At 40.9% G+C, this 16,637-nt stretch overlaps 1 long non-coding RNA gene across 1 annotated transcript in view; it reads left to right on the forward strand.

Moving 5' to 3' along the window:
• The window catches only part of LOC137175859 (uncharacterized), a 68,835-nt gene that overhangs the window by 35,969 nt on the left and 16,229 nt on the right, over positions 1-16,637 (forward strand). Inside the window, exon 2 of the long non-coding RNA XR_010925732.1 lies at positions 15,378-15,482. This is a non-coding gene — a long non-coding RNA (uncharacterized lncRNA). The remainder of the gene's footprint in view (positions 1-15,377; positions 15,483-16,637) is intronic.

Genomic DNA, 16,637 nt, shown 5'->3' on the forward strand with positions numbered 1-16,637 from the left:
GATGAATGGTTTTATCAGATTCTGATGATGCACAAGACAGATGTGGACATGTTTTTGTGTGTGTGACAGGCTGAGAAACAGACTTATATTTAGATGTGACTTTCAGGGCCCTTCCTTTACTGATACTGCATATTGTTAATATGAGACAATTCAATGTAATATTAATTTAAATCCTAGTACACCACATACCCATACCTCCATACTCAAAGCCATGTGATAGAAAAACTCTCAACACATGTAAATATTTCACTGTCAACATATATGTTGAACTTCTAATCACACTCAACATCACAGATGGATGAGTTTTACTTATGACCACACCCAGTTGTGCAGCATTACATCACTGCTGAGCAGAGCCTGCAGTCACCACTAGTTGGCAGCATAAACAAGATAATTTGCCTGGGTATAGTTACTCTTTAAAGGAAAATTATGGTTTATTGCTATTTGGGTTTTATTTTTGTTACTGTACTGTAACGCAAAAAATTGATGCTAAAATTGCTAAAAATGGTTCAAACAGGGAAACAACAAGCACAAGCGGTCAGATCATCATAAAGGTAGTAAAAAAACCAACAGTTGTGCCAGATTAGCTAACACTTTATTTGGAAGCATAACTGAAAATGAGCGCTGTTGCCATCTGGACAGCGTTTTTATGACTGATGGCTAGTGCTATGACAATAAACCCTAGTTGGGATGAACTGTAGTTTCCCTTTAAATGTGCTTTGTTAATGAACTCACTAGAAATGGCTAATGTGTTACTTTCACAAATTGTTATCTACACTAAAACTTTCTACAAATTAATTTGTCAGACTTCTATTTAATGCCTAAAACACTCATTGTGCTTATGCACAAAGCATGCTACAACAATGACGTATATATTCATTGTCATTGCAACACAAAAATCTTTTGTCACATGATAGAGAAATACTACAGACTCTCTTCTCATCTTTTTTAATGAAGCATAGTTCAGGAAGAGCGCTGCATTAGTGGATTGACATCAGCTGTTTCATTCATGCTTCACAATCAGTGGCTCATTCATCAGCTGTGTGGCTAACAGCTGACCAGTAACATCCAATCATGCAGGTGTACAGAGCATCCATTATAACCTGACACTTTACGCTATTACTCTGCCGGTTCTTCATGCCGCAGCTCCCTGCAGCACCACTATCTCCTCCTTAGATGCTCTATTATTGGTATTGTTGATTTACAGTAACTAAAATTTAATGTGTATGTGTGTGTTGTGGTGGATTAGTTCTTCCAGCAGAGTCCTTATCACTGCTGGGATTCTTTGACAGCTCCCTCAAAAAGCAAAGCCTGTTGTGGCAAATCTCACTGGATTTGCATTTGCTACTAATAGTCAGTTACTTGACTTAGGCTAAGTGTCTCTGACTGAACGTCATTATTTTAATAACTATGTATATTCTTTTAGACCTCTAGTAATATGATTCCTATACAATTGTGCTTCATTTGAGTGCACTGAGTGCATCTCTCTACTGCCACTATCTAATAAAGGAGTAAAATATCCCCCAACATATATAAAATAAATGAAATTTTAGCCTGAAGGTGTTACTAGAGGAAAGGTCTGAGGTTCACCCAGACAAAAAAAAACATTCCTCCAAGTTTTATATCAGTCTGCAGTCTGGCTAGTAGTTGTTTTGATATATTGCTCTGGAACAAAGTGATGGATAGACTGAACTACATCAGGCTCTCCTCTAGCAGCTATTCAGGTTTCATCTTTGAAATGATCAAACACAATCCTAATGGACACTACTGGAAGTACATTCTAACCTGCTAGTCTATCCCTCCAGGCTCTTCAAAGGTCAAACAACATGCCGAGTAATGCTGTATCTCATCCCATTTCCATCCTCACTTTCCCTAAACAACTTGCATTTGTTCCTTCACAGCCAGCAGTGAGCAGGTTAAAGGTCAGAGCTGATGATCACATTCCTGCAAGCAGAGATGGATCTTGTTAGAGAGAAGCACTGTGGGGATAGACATGAAAATCAGATCTGAGGAGAGATGCAGATGAATTATTGTGTTATTCTCTTTATAGCAGACGTGCGTGTGTAATTCATGGCTTCATTTCTGACCATGTGTGTTTATTTATGTAACCGCTCGCTCTATGTCTTTTTTATTTTTTCCTCTGGGACTTGTGAGGCTCACTGGCTGTTGATAACCAAGGGCAGGCATTAAAGAGATGATGTCCATCTCACAGGGACCTCTTATGTAACCATGTGCTCTCTCTCACTCTCACTCTCTCTCTCTCTCTCTCTCTCTCCCTCTCTCTCTCTCTCTCTATCTCTACCTACATGTAGGGAGAAAGATAGAGTGAAGCCTGCAGGCCTCACTGGATGTTAATGTATGCTGCAGATGCCTGTGGGCTTCGAATTAGCGGGCAGAATCGGAATGAAATACTGGAGAGAAGGTCTGAATCTCTCTCTCTCTTGCTCTGTCTCTCTCTGTGTTTGTGTGTGTGTTTTAAATAAGTGAGCAAGTGATGAATCTGCAAGGGATTTCTTGTGATCATCTGCCATTAATTTCCGATTTACGGAAATCCAGATTAAAGCAAAAAGCTTGTTAGTATTAAAATTGAAGATCCTGTGTGTGTGTGTGTGTGTGTGTGTGTGTGTGTGTTAATACCTCATCGTACTTCTCCCCTCTGGACTAAATTGTTTACCTGGCTGTGGAACGAGAAGAATGTGTGTGTGGGCGAACAGCGTGATCCTACCTGTTGTGAAAGGCTGTGTGTGTGTGTGTGTGTGTGTGTGTGTGTGTTTCTCTGGCCCTTATACACCATGCCACTCCCTCTCACTGTGAACTTTGCCTCCTAACCACATTGTGTGGCTGTTACAGCTTCATCTGGGTGTGTAGATGTGTGTATATTTTCAGCCCCACAGTGACCTGACATTGATGTATGTTGGCAGGCACACGAGCGAGATGGGAGGATGAAAAGGCTGAGAGATAAATGGAGGGAGATTAGTGAAAGGAGGAAATGAGGAGAATGAAGCCTGTTGTGCCGGATTTGAGGTTTTGTTTTAGTAGGTGTTTTATTTGTTCTGAACTGATAAAGCGAAAAGGAAGTAGTGATAAAATGTCACTGTGTCAGAGGCTTTTGATTTCTGTTGGTCAAGTTACTCATAAAGTGTTGAATCATAGAATTATCCGTTTGTCCACCAGTAGATCATTTACAGTGCTGTTTCATGCTACCACTTTAGCATATATCATAAATATTACAATAGAGGGCAGAGGTCAACACCAATATTATGGTGTTAACCAGAATATTTCTTTTGCTATGCTCTATTTGCTATAAGGTGATGTAACAAAAACATTTGTCACAAGAGTAGCTTACTATCTGATAGCTTAAGTTTTAAAACGTACCTATGTAGCCTAACTTGAAGTGAAAATTATAGATGGTAAAATGTAGTGTAACAGTAGAGCAAGTAGAGAAGCGTAATGAAATCAGTGAAGTGTCTCTGTTAATGTCAGTGACACAGCAATATCTATCCTTTTGCTAACATTAGCTAACATTAGCCACCATAGGCTATTGGTCATACTTAAACAAGGAAGGCTCAAACCGTAAAACCCCTGCGTGTATTAAATTGATTATTACCTTATTCAACTTTCAATTTGCAAGAGAATGTATCATTTCACATCATTTTATTTCATATTTCAAAAAGTTGGCTGTTAGCATAGCTGCTGTAGCCAAGTTTAAATTTGTATCTCAGGTATTAATGTCATTTAGGTAATTCTTATACCACGCTTGATGCATGTGAATGAATGAATGTATGAATGAATTAATGAATGAATGAATGAATGAATGAATAGTAATTTATTTTTCAGTAAGGTAGTTTACAGGACCAATCCCTCATTGAGTTATTCATATACATTGATCAACAACCAACCAACCATTCTAATATGTATACCAGCATCTAATAGCACAATATATTGACTTCAAACAAATATGAGCAGCCTAAACACAGTATCAGTCAAAGGTTTGGACACATCTCTCCATTCTCTTGAATGAGAAAGTGTGTCCAAACTTTTGACTGGTACTGTATGAATACAGTCCCAGGATATATCCAATAATGGTGATTAAATAAATATATACACTCACAAAACTATTTAACCTCCATTAAAAATGCAGCTCCCATACACTATTGACACAGATGGTAAATTTATTGAATAGTTATGTTTCGGTCCAGATGTCTAATCTGCCAACTCAACTATCTATAAAAATATAGAAAGCAAACAGCTGTGAAGAGCCAGGGAAAAGAATAAAATATTTTTAAAGCCCAGTCAAATAAAGTCCCCATATACCAAATAAAGTATGAAGATACTAAGTTATAGGTAATATAAACATATCTACTATTATCTGCCAGTATGTGGTAGGGTCAGGGTTAGGGTCCCCTTACCTTACCTAGTCACTACAGTAGCAACACTAATTAACACTACTGGCTGTGTCCATTGGGGCGAAGCCAAAAGCACTGCAGCCAGGAGCTGGACCTGGGTCCCTGCAGTGATGAGTGAAGGCATTTTACTCTGCACCACACAGATGCCAGGGATCATTTTAAACTTTAAATGGTGTGTGCCTGAGATTTGTTAAAAAAGGGTTTTAATCTCTAGAAAAGATTAAAAATGATATAAAAACACTAACTACTTGGGTTGCCCCCTAAATGTCAACTATTCAAATCACCAGCATTGTCATTGCATACAGAATAACACAGGATGACAGCATAGCAAACTATTACGTCTTGCAAAACCTCATCTCATTGTGACATACCTGTCAATATACCTGTAATGCAAACAGGAAGCAGGGTGATGAAAATTCTTTAGGAAGGAAGGCGGGGAGGCACCATGTGTGTCCCTTGTCCTCAGCCTGATCTCTGCCACTTTTGTGTCGAGTGACAGACTCCCCCATCTCACCTGGATATTCAAAGCATCCGCCCAAACTGAAAAATTAGGTAAAAATATCAAATTTTACACACTAGCAGCTATAAATAATGACATCTCAGATTAGCAATCAATAATGTAATTTAACTGTAATTTAAATCTGTTATATAACAACTTAATATGATGCTGTTGTAGAAAATATTTAGCTAAATTTAAAATAAATAAAAAGCTACTTCTGTAAAATTTCAAGAGAATAATGACAATAGTTCATGTGGTTAATATTTACCATTTAGAAAATCTATAACTTGTCATTTTCAGACTGTTGAGGTATTTCCTATCATTCAGTGTAACAGTTTGAACACTAAGCTAACAATCTTGAATGAACATATGGATGATGTCTATGATTCATGTCTGTGACCAAAACATCAGATCAGATATTATCTTGAAAAAGGGAAGTTCCTAACTTGAATAAAAGTTGTTTATCTGTGGTGAAATTTAGTACTTTTCCCATATGTGAAATATTGTGCATTGCAGCTTGGGATTGTGGGTAAAAAGCTGATGTCAAAGCCACAAGGGTATCAGGTGACCTGGGACGAGGATGGAACGATGCTGAATTAGGTGAAAGTTCATGATGAACAGGGGGATGGTACACACACATACACACACACACACACACACACACACACACACACACACACACACACACACACACACTCAAAGAGTTAGTTGTGATGCATGATGATGAATATGTTGAGTGGGCTATGAGTGTGTGGGTGTGTGTGTGTGTACTTTTATACAAATCGCCCCTTCGTGGTTTCCTGCCATCAAAACCGAAGGCACCCCTCTGAATTCCTGATCTGTAACTCACTTCCTATTGTTCCCCAGCACCTGTCAAACACACACACACTCCCACACACACTCACACACACGGCAGCCGCAGTGTGTGAGGGTAAACCACAGGCATGCGTTTCATGTTTTGTGTGTTTTCTTGTTGTGTTCTGTGGTTTTTGGGGAACGAAGTGGTGAAATTTATGTACAACAACAACTAGTTTGGACAGAGCTCTCTCTCTCTCTCTCTCTCTCTCTGTCTCACACACACACACACACTTTCAGAAAACACACTCTTGAAAACGTGCTTAAAGCTGTCTCTCCATCATGTTGGGGAAGATAGATGAGATAGTGAGATAGGAGCTCTCTGCTTGTTTGGTGCCTGTTGAGTCAGTACTGATATGACGACACTTTTAATGGTGTTGCATTATGAATGACGGCTCACTCACACACATACACGCTCACACACACTCAAATTTCCAGTTAGTCATTAGCTGTGTGACGGACGCAAGAGGTCTGTACTGTGCTGAAGGGAAGAAGAGAGACTGAAGAAGCCTTCACTTGGAGTTCAACCTTTTCTCTTTCTACATATCTTTCTTCCTTTTATTCTCTCTTTCCTTTTCTTTCTCTCAGAACGGACCCCAGAAACAGTAGGCACCTTACAACTTCTGTCTTGTGAGTGTTGAGTGTGTGTTGGTGTGTGTGAGATTTATTGTTTTGTCAGTTATCTGCTGTTCTTTATGGCTTGTGTCACATGTTTCATGTCATCAGGTTACAGTGTGGACTGAAGTTCAAATCAGCTTTATCTGCTTGTATGTAGCCACTGTAGGAAACAAAAAAGCCACTTTACAGATCAATTACAAGCCATTGAGAAGAACAACCTTTGGGTTTATTTGACTGGTGTGTATCTTCCTCCAGTATGACACTTGTTTTGTCTTTTTATTTGCTTTTCAATTCATAAGGAAGACTGCTCAGTGGTCATTTCTTGGAAAAAGGTTTAAAAAAATCAATGTATTAACATTAACAACTGCTTGGCTTGTCATTTATAAATGCAGAAGTTATTAATAGCTAGTAACTATCCTTCACAACCTGGCAACCCCGAAGTTGCTCGTATAAATGTCTTATAACTGACTGTATATAAATATGGGCGATGCGTCTCCACTTCCCACTGCTATGCAAAAGTCAAGCCAAAATATCTCCTTTGTGGGAGCTGCCATCTTGCTTGTGTTATGTCATTTGGAGCCAGAGTCTGTACAGTAGAGTCGGGTGGCGGGATGACAGCCCGCGGAACACACACCCTCAGCCATTCCGCCACCATGGAGGTTCGAGAATGGCTGTCACAGCTGTCAATCATGATGTCAGACCCCCTTTCTATATCGTCAAATAACTAAGTCAAAACAAACTGATCAGAAAAAATGAGTACTTGGACAAACATCAGCATGTTTGGGAAAAATTTGTTTGACGTGTACTTTGATTATTTTAGTTTGGCTCATGTCCCATCCGCTAACATGGAGGGGGCGGGACTTAAGACCTACACTGCAGTCAGCCACCAGGGGGCGATCAAGATGTTTTGGCTTCACTTTTGGGGAGCTGTCATGATGTCTATCTTTATATACAGTCAGTGCTTATAACTAATCAATATAGCATCAGTAGATGATTTGTTAACCATTGATAAAGCTATTTTTTGTGACTTATAAATCCTTTATAAAGTGTGCCTTAATAGAAAGTGCCAAAATGTAGAGATCATATAGAAACAAAATTACCCCGGCCCCTCAGAGGCTCAAATCCAATCTATAGCAAATTAAAATTTTGTTGTTTCTGTTGTGAATAAAATATTTGCTGAATTCATCCAAAATGCACGTCCAAAAGTAAATGAATTTAAGCTGCAGATTGTATTGTCAGTTTTCTCAACAGTGTAATATGTAGCTTCGGCTCGCCGTTAGCAGTAAAAGCACGTCACAGTATTTGTTGAATTAACTTTGGATTGTTAATTCAGCAAGGACATCTTCATCTGTTTCAGAGTAATCATGTATGTTTTTTCCATTTTGTCATTACTTCTGGAACCAGGAGCGCCTGAAATAACTCAATACCTCTGCAAGTTACCTAGCTGTCACTTAGCAAGCTAGCTTGGTTGCTTACTGACTGACATGTTTTTACGCAGTCGACTGTCTGCAAAGAATTCCTCTTTTAAGGAGCAGTTTATACTCTGACAGAGAGCTATCACTAGATGCAACACAGCTAATAAGTTAAGATAACGTACTCCATTTTGGCCTCTCTGTTCTCTCAAAGCCCAGCACTGTCAAGATTTTTGACAGTTTTTTTCAGTTTTGCTAACGGGTAAATACCGCTAATTTACGTGTCAAGTACACCACAGTTTTCTCTGCAAATTTTTGCTGTTTTAAATGCTGGTGAGACCAGACCTGTAGTCTCTGCTCTCTCCCTCACACTCACCTACTTTCCTTCTCACACACATTTTCTCCATGCTGAAACATTCTTACCTGCCTTCTCACACTGCCTTTCAGTCAGATACACATACACACACACTCAATGTTGACTCAGCATTTTGCTGCCCCACGTTTTGCTGGTGTTCCTGGAATCTGACCAGTGCTTGTGAATGGCTGGGAGGGCTGGGCGTGGCACTGCTGTACCTTTACCCTGCACTGCATCAATATCACATTCATAAAAGCTTTATCACCTTACACACAAATACACACACACAGTTCAACTGTACATCTTAATCCAGTGGGCTGACAGGTAGGGGCTGCATTGTTGTTCTTATTGCTCTGTTTTGTTGTAGCTCACCTGTGTATGTGTGTGTGTGTGTGTGTGTGTGTTTGTGTAGGTGTGTTGTGTGTAGGTGTGTAAACAGAGGCCTCATTCCGTCAGGAGGTGAATCTCTGCGGGGGGTAAACGAGAGTTCGGCCTCATTAGCGAGAAACCTGCTCATTGCTTGGGTCACACGTGTGCAGTGTTTCTCTCTCTATTACACACACACACACACACACACACACACACACACACACACACACACACAGCAGGGTCAGACCTTTATGAGTGTGTATGTGTGTGTGTGGCCATGGATCATGCTCTCTAATTGGAGACACAGCTCCTGTTCTCTTGCTCTCCTGTTCTCTGAGCAGCTGTATTTATGTTTGTTGCTGTGACCCAGATACCACTGCTATATGCTGGAGATGGAGCACCATGATTGGTTAAAGGAACAGTTCACCTAAAACACAGTGAAACTTGGAGTCTGATTTAATTTCACTGAGATTTGCCAAGGTTTGGAGATATCAGCTGTAGCACTACGATGAATCCCAGTGGCTTTCAGTCATGAGTTTCTAGAAAATTTTGAAAAATAATGATGGCTAGGTTTATACTAGCTACCATTTTTGGGCAGTAACACATGACTTTTTTCAGTAACAAGTAGTGTAAGGGATTGCAATTTGAAATTCAGTAAATATATTAGTTACTAATCCCAGTAACACTCCATTTTTGGGCAGTTTAGGGGTCGACTTGTTTGCCGTCTTACTGGTAGTTTGGTCCAGTACATCTTAGCTTGGTGCGGGGGCTGGAGGTGGGGACGTTGTTAGCTGCCAAATAAGAAGAAATGTTACTCCGAAGTTGTCATATTTACATGTTGTGTTCCTAGCTGGCTTGCTAACGCTAGCCACTAGTAAGGCAACAGTCAGGAATCAGTTGGTTTAGTTGGAGGCTGTGAGAACAAAGCAACATCACTGAGAGGACGGGACTTCATGCAGTCATTGAAGTTAACATTACGTTAGCTGTTGATGGTCGGTAGATACCCCCAAACTGTAGGCTGGCTGCTTGTTAAACCACAACGTCTCCTTTTATTTTTGGGAGATGGAATATGTGGCTGTGAAGGCTTCGAAGTTGTTTAGAGGCACCTTTAACGTAGCTGAGTAATGAAAGTTACTTGTTAAGAGTAATGCAACCAAATACTTTTGCTGTTGCTGTTAAGTTAGTAACACGTAATGTGTAAGTGATTGCATTCCTCAAGAAACATGCCTTACACTGGTAGCTACGCAGCACTTTCACATCCATCCTGTGACAGGTGGACAAAGGTTTTCTTGCAGAGAGTTAGGTGAAAAGATTCATACTGCTTTCATGTCTGTATGCTAAATATAAAGCTAGAGAAAGCAGATGGTTAGCTTAACTTAGCAGGAGGAAACTGTTACTTTGGCAATGTCTAAAGATAAAAAGTCTGCCTGCAAGCACCTCGAAAGTTTGAAAATTAACACATCAAGACTCCAGGAAGTCACAAACCCATACAGCATGTAACTTCCTGCTAAAACAATAACTTGTCACTTTTATGTTTCAGTTTTTGTGTGGATTAAACAAACAAGGTAACACAATTATTAATGAGCTTTAGAGATGCTGGAAGACATATTTTTGAACTTAAGACAGAGCCAAGCTAACTGTTTTCATCTTTTTCCAGTGTTTATGCTAAGCTAAGCTAATCCCCTGCCATCTCTAGCTTTATATTTAGCATGCACATGCAACAGTAGTATCAATCTTTTCATCCAACTCTAAGCCAGTAAGCAAATAAGTGTATTTCTCAACATGTGAAACTGTTTCCCTCACAATGGGAAAAAGTTTTAGTTTAAAAGTTTTTCTAATTTTAATGTCACTAAAAAATCGTTGGCTTTTGTTGCCTTTAAATGAACAATTGATCATCAGACGAGGCCAAGAGGCTGAAAACTAGGCAGTAGGACGACAAATGTGCGATAAAAATGGACATGATAATGAATTTGCAGAGTGACAATGAAGACATTGTCGATGTGAACAGGTCCAGTATACAGTCCTAGATCTCTGACCTCTATGAGGGTGGGGTCAAGGCTAAGAGTTCATGTTTTTGTTGTGACAGTCTCATCTGTCAAGAAGTCTGATTCATGGATGTGGTTTGATATCCCACATGGAGCTGCGTCCGCTTTCCCACAATGCTTTGTGTGGACAGAGGGGAGGGAGGGGGAGCCTTGCTGCGGTGAGCGCGGCCACTCGGACAGAACCACTCTCTGCCTCTAGCATCGCCATGGAGACGGGGGCTCTTTTTATAGAGTTCCTCGGCTGCTCTCATTCTCCTGCTGTTTACCATTCAGTTCATATGTTGGAGGCTAACGGAGCGCAATTTAGAGCTGGGAGGAACTGGGACTTATTTGCAGAGCGGAGATGCTTTTTCTTTGGTCCTGCTGTGTGTAAGTCAACGGTCAGAGCAAGGCACTAACACTGCCAGGGTTGTCGGTTCAACTCTGTGTACAGTCAAATTGTATGTTCAAGTGTGAAATTTGCCGGTTTCCCACTTTTTCCTGGTATTCCCTGTCATCCTTCCGGGGTTGCTGGGATCCTGTCCAGCTGCCTGGGAAAATGGAGCACTTGGCATCACACACACACACACACACACACATTTGAACACACAGTTGCCTTTGGGCGCAAAGTGTGTGGTGTGTGTGCATGTGTGTGTTTGTGCATGTGTGTGTGTGTGTGTGTGTGTGTGCATCCTGGAGTCAAGGAAATGCTGACACACAAAGAGAAAGAGGGAGAGGGAAAGTGGAGCTTTGACAAACACACACACACACACTCTGCCAGGATGCCACACACACACACACACACACACACACACACACACACACATATACAGTCACACCTATGCACACACATGGAACAGAGCTGATCCATAGTCCGCTCGCATGTGCGTTTGTGCTTCCTCCCCTTTATGCACGTTTTTTGGCTTGTTTCAGAGACACACCCACTTTGTTTTGTAGGACAGGACACACACACACACACACATACACACAGAAGGAGAGAGGGTAAGAGAGGCGTGTGTAACTCTGTCACTGTCAGGACATAGCGAGAGCGAGGAACTACCGCTGAAGCAGCTGCTCAGTTAGGGGATGTTGTAAGACGGGGCAAAATGAAAACAGAGGTGTGGTAAATAACTAACTACTGCCTTCTGATGGAACCGATGTGATTGTGGCTGATTCTGGGGAAAAGGAAGGCTTAACTCGTAAACGTTAGTCATGAGGGAAAACTGGGAGGAGACGGTAGGCAAGGAGACAGTAGGCAAGCAGACAGAGGTGAGCACACACTCACCTACACACACCATGCCACAGGAGACGGTGAGTAAAACGGACTGCTGCGATATGTCTTATTTTTATGTCTTTATGTAATACAGATCTGATGCCGGTAATGTTTAGCTATTGGCTTGTTTACAGGAGTGCATATGGAAGTGGGTGTGTGTGTGGGTGGGTGGGTGTGTGTGTGTGTGTGTGAGAGCTCGCGACCGCCCCTGCGCAGTACCCGCCTGGGTTTGTTTACCTGCCTGTTTGCTTTCCCACATAAACTCACGTCAGTGGAAGGTAACAGGATCCACTGATCCACCCCTCCTGCCATCAACAGTTACCCTGTCTTAATAATGATCTGTTGTCATTGAACAAACGGCAGGTAGACAGCACACACACACACATGTATATATACACACACACACACAGACAGAGAGAGAGTTGTCAGACAGGCGGAGGTTGTGGGTGGTGGAGAGGTGAAAGTCTGGGAGTATTGACGAGATGCCAAATGCCGGTAGGGAGTGAAACATCTCCCAGTGTATTTTTTTCCACTAGGAAGCTGGAGGGCAGCAGGCGGGCAGGCAGGTTAACACAGCAAGAATCACGCTGTGTTAACATGAACTGATATTAACCGACTTCATACAGCAATCCACCTACCTGATGACACGTGCATGAACAGAGTTGTCAGATTGGTTAACACTTTAGAGGACAACCTTTTATATAATCTTGTTTTTCTGCTGTTTGGCTGTTTATGATACAGCTATTATTATAATGACAGGGCATAAAACTGGTCTCTGGCTTTTCTCTAACATCAGTTTTGATCATCAGATTACTGTGAGGCTACCTAATGATAACTAACCTCAAAACTACATTACAGTAATTAAATACCTACACAGTCTTTCTAAAAAATATTCACTGTGCATGTTTAACAGTTCCTTACAGTTTTTCCCAGGCTTTTAAAAGTAGTTTAAAGCCACCATGTGTAGTCTTTTGATAGCTTGTGTACTTTGCTGTGTTTTATGATTCTACCACTAGTGGTCGCCAAAGTACAGCTGATGCTCATAGGAATTTTTTAAAGGTATTTGGTCATAAACCAAAGTATTGGACAAATTGATTTTGACCTGATGATTATTATTACAATTCATCCTTAAGGGACCATGAATGTTTGTACCAAATGTCATGACAATCCATCCAATAGTTATAGTAGAAGATATTTCACTCAAATCCACAGATGTCAACCTGCTGGTGGTGCTAGATAAAAAGTGAAGGGATCACCAAGTCATTAGGATTCATCCTCTGGAGACCATGAGTGTCTACGTAAAATTTCATGGCAATCCATCCAAAAATTATTAAGATATTTCAGTCTGGACCAAAGTGGTGGACCAATTGATCAAAGCATCACTACAGATTGGACTGGACTGCTTTTACATCCTATGGGAAGTTGGTAGATAGATACTGAGCTGATTTGGGGTCAGTTGCATGGATTTTATCATAACTTGTGCAGGAGCATGCAGGCTAAGTGGAATGTTATAGGCCGACAAACCTGTCAATCAAGGAAACATGCCCCAATTAAGCTTTAACATGCTCTTAATGGTGCTATAATTGTAGTACCCTGCCAGCAAGACACACAAAGGGTCGAATTAGCTATTGAGACATTCTCTCATTTCTTAAAAACATTTCTTGACTTTATATAACTAGAGAAAAGAAGGGAGTTTCCCTGTCGCTTCGATACAGTGATTTAGTTTAAAAAATTGGCCCATAGTAGCCATCACGAGTACTTTTCAGCTATGATAGATGCTACTTGGTTCTGTAGCATGATGAAAGGATAGTTCAATATCCAGTGAAAGAAACAGCATAGTCAAAATACTGTCTTGTTTGGAATATAGTTTCATTATAAGACTCTGTGTAAACTTAGTCATTTCCTGACTTGTCTCTTACTCATCGTCTTTTTCCTCACAAATTCTTACTCAGTCCCTGAGCGTATCTGTGTGTCTTATTCACTGTGTGGCCCAAGGTGGTTTACCTTCCAGAATTAGACGAAGGTCTTTCTCTTGTTAACCAACAATCATCATATCCATGGCAGATTGAATTTTTACACAGACAAGCAAGTTTTTGCTTTTAAACTTGCGTAATGTAAAGCTCTGCGACTGAGACTAAACCAGACAACACTGAGACAAGCCCTGGAAAATGGTTTAGGCTACCTTCTGCTGGCTCTGAATACATTTTAAATCAAGTTTAGTGTAATTTTTGTCCCAACGTGTTCTTCAACATTTCACAACCTTGCTCTTGGCTGTATTCTGTTTCCCAGACATTTAGATGATTCAAAGGATAATATAAGTGTCATTTAGAGTTAGAGGTTATTTATGTCTGTCTACAGGTTGTTGTTTTTCCACCAGTCTCTTTGCAACGCAGAGTACATGTATCACTATTTTTAAGATTTTGATACAAATGTTAGTATCAAAGCCAGCAGATATGATAAGTCAGGCAACTTAGGTGGTCATTTCCAGGCAGAGACTTCATTTCTTGGGTGTTAGATGACTAGATTCAAACAAGACTGAAACAAACATCAATTTTCAAACAATCAGTGATGGACTCTCCACCCACAACTGTTTCAGCTCCTTGCTGATCTCTGATGCATTCAACTAATTGCCCAACCCTAATTCCTTTCCCTGTACCTGCTCAGCCTGTCCAAGGCAAGAGATCAGCGCCAAAACCATGTATCCACCAACCCTAGCAAAATGTGACATCTGACCATTAAGGAGCGCCCTCTGACTGGAGCCAGGGTTGTGATGTGAGCCTGCCTTACATCATATCCTCCCGGGGTTGGAGCTGGCAGCAGCGACGGCAAGCACTTTGTTTGAATTGGAAGTAGCGGCGGAGAGCCCGTGTCACAGCGGGTGTGTTTATGTGTGGTGGCGGGCGTTAACGTACTGTGAGAGAGGATCTGACTCTGCAGTTCTCAGCAGGAGCACAAACGCCACTGAGTAGCATGAGCTGTGATCTCATCCTGCTGTTTGATGTGTGTGTGTGTGTGTGTGTGGCTGAAGTGGTGGTTCTGCTCAAAATGCTGTACCAGGAACGGTCAGTGCTGATGCTTGCCCAGGTTTTTAAAAGTTCAGTTTAGCTTGTTTAGAGGCCAGTCCAGCAGAGGCGTGACTAAGAGGTGGCCAGGATTGGCAAGTGCTGTCCCTGAAATCAGATGGGGTAAACCAAAGTCAGACCAGAAATTTATCAGTCAGGAAATGATTGTCGGTAGTGTTGCAGGCATAGTTTTTGGAGCAAGCATGGCTAGCAGGCTAACAACAGCAGCATTTTACAAACGATCAATACTTTCTGAATAAGAGATCAATCCTACTCTGTCTCTTTAATTGGCTTTCAGTCTTACTAAATTCTGCGTGAGTTGAACAAGGCGGGATCTATTTGTGAAAGGAAGTTAACACCTCTCACCCTGAATGAGAGCAGTTTTTTGGTGTGAAATAAATTAGGGTTTGTCACCAACATAATATCTTTACTCATGACTGATGAACCATGAAGTGGAGCCATCTAACCGGGATATTTTATGTCTTTTTTTCTCCACCCATGCAGAACAAAGAGAAGACCCAAAGAGGGATCCTATGATGTGTAACTAAAGCAGGAAATATGTCAGACCATACTGACTGATAAACTCACAAGAGCTTGAAGCTGACCACAGTAAGTCATATTATACTGTATATACATATACATAATACATTATTAATATGCATTCGATAGAGAATTATGGTTAGGAAATTGTTCCTCTGGTTCACTTTTGTGATGTGGCGTGCACTAGCTGCCTTTTGCTAACATCACTTGAGCTAATTTGAGATTGAACAGTATCAGTTAAAAAATAGGTTCATATTTTTTCAAGTCTGTCTTTATTCATATATTTACATGCCAAGTTATTGGTCACTCACTCCTCCTCTCCATACAGGAGAAGAGAAGTGATTCCTAACTGGAGCAAATCCATTGCAAGAAAAAGTGGACCAATTCCACAGTCTCAATTCTGTACAAGTTCAGCTGAAGCTAATATGTGGCTTCAGCTGTGTACGTTGGCCAAACCAAGTCGGTATCTTCCAAAGTTTTTTTTCATGGTTAAAGTCTTGAGCTGCAACGGAGGGATACGTCCCAGCATGCAGGTTTGTTGCCGGGACACACTGACAATGAACCTGCATGTGACTTCCAAGATGAAGATACCCCCTAAATTTGGCCAACTCAGACTGCTGAAGCTTTAGGCCAATTCATGGTTCCCACGTGGTTCCATACAAACTTCAATCGGGGGTCTGCGGACACAGATGCTTTCCACATGTGCACACTAGAAAACAAGTTTGCAGTAGTGATAACTTTCTGGAGTCGTAAAATCCAGTCTGTGAATATTACAAACTGCTGTGCAGTGTTTTACTGATCGGTCTTTAAACGCAATAATCTGCTACTCCAACCGGACTTGCTGGATTGTTTCATTTCATTGTCTCACCAGCACTTTAAACAACACGCCCCCACACCAACGCAGCCCCATGTTTTGTTTTACACTGGGCTGTTTTCAGTCTGAATGCAGTTGAGGATTTCCTGTATGATCCTGAACAACAAGGAAAAGTCGAAAAAGAAAAGCGACAGTAATGATAATGAGCTATTACGAAATGGAGCTCACGTATCTTATTGTAGCACTTTGAGGAATATTGAAGTTAATTTATAGATTTCATGGATGTAACAGTGTAAAAGCAGTGTTCAATTAGACTCCTCGTGATTTAGCAAAAATACTTCTGCTTCCTTTGTTTTGATTTCTCAATTATTCAGTTGAATGAAAGAGTATGGCCATGCTGTCTGAAACTG

This window comes from Thunnus thynnus, chromosome 23 (assembly GCF_963924715.1).
Source record: "Thunnus thynnus chromosome 23, fThuThy2.1, whole genome shotgun sequence".
Classification (NCBI taxonomy): Eukaryota; Metazoa; Chordata; class Actinopteri; order Scombriformes; family Scombridae; genus Thunnus; species Thunnus thynnus.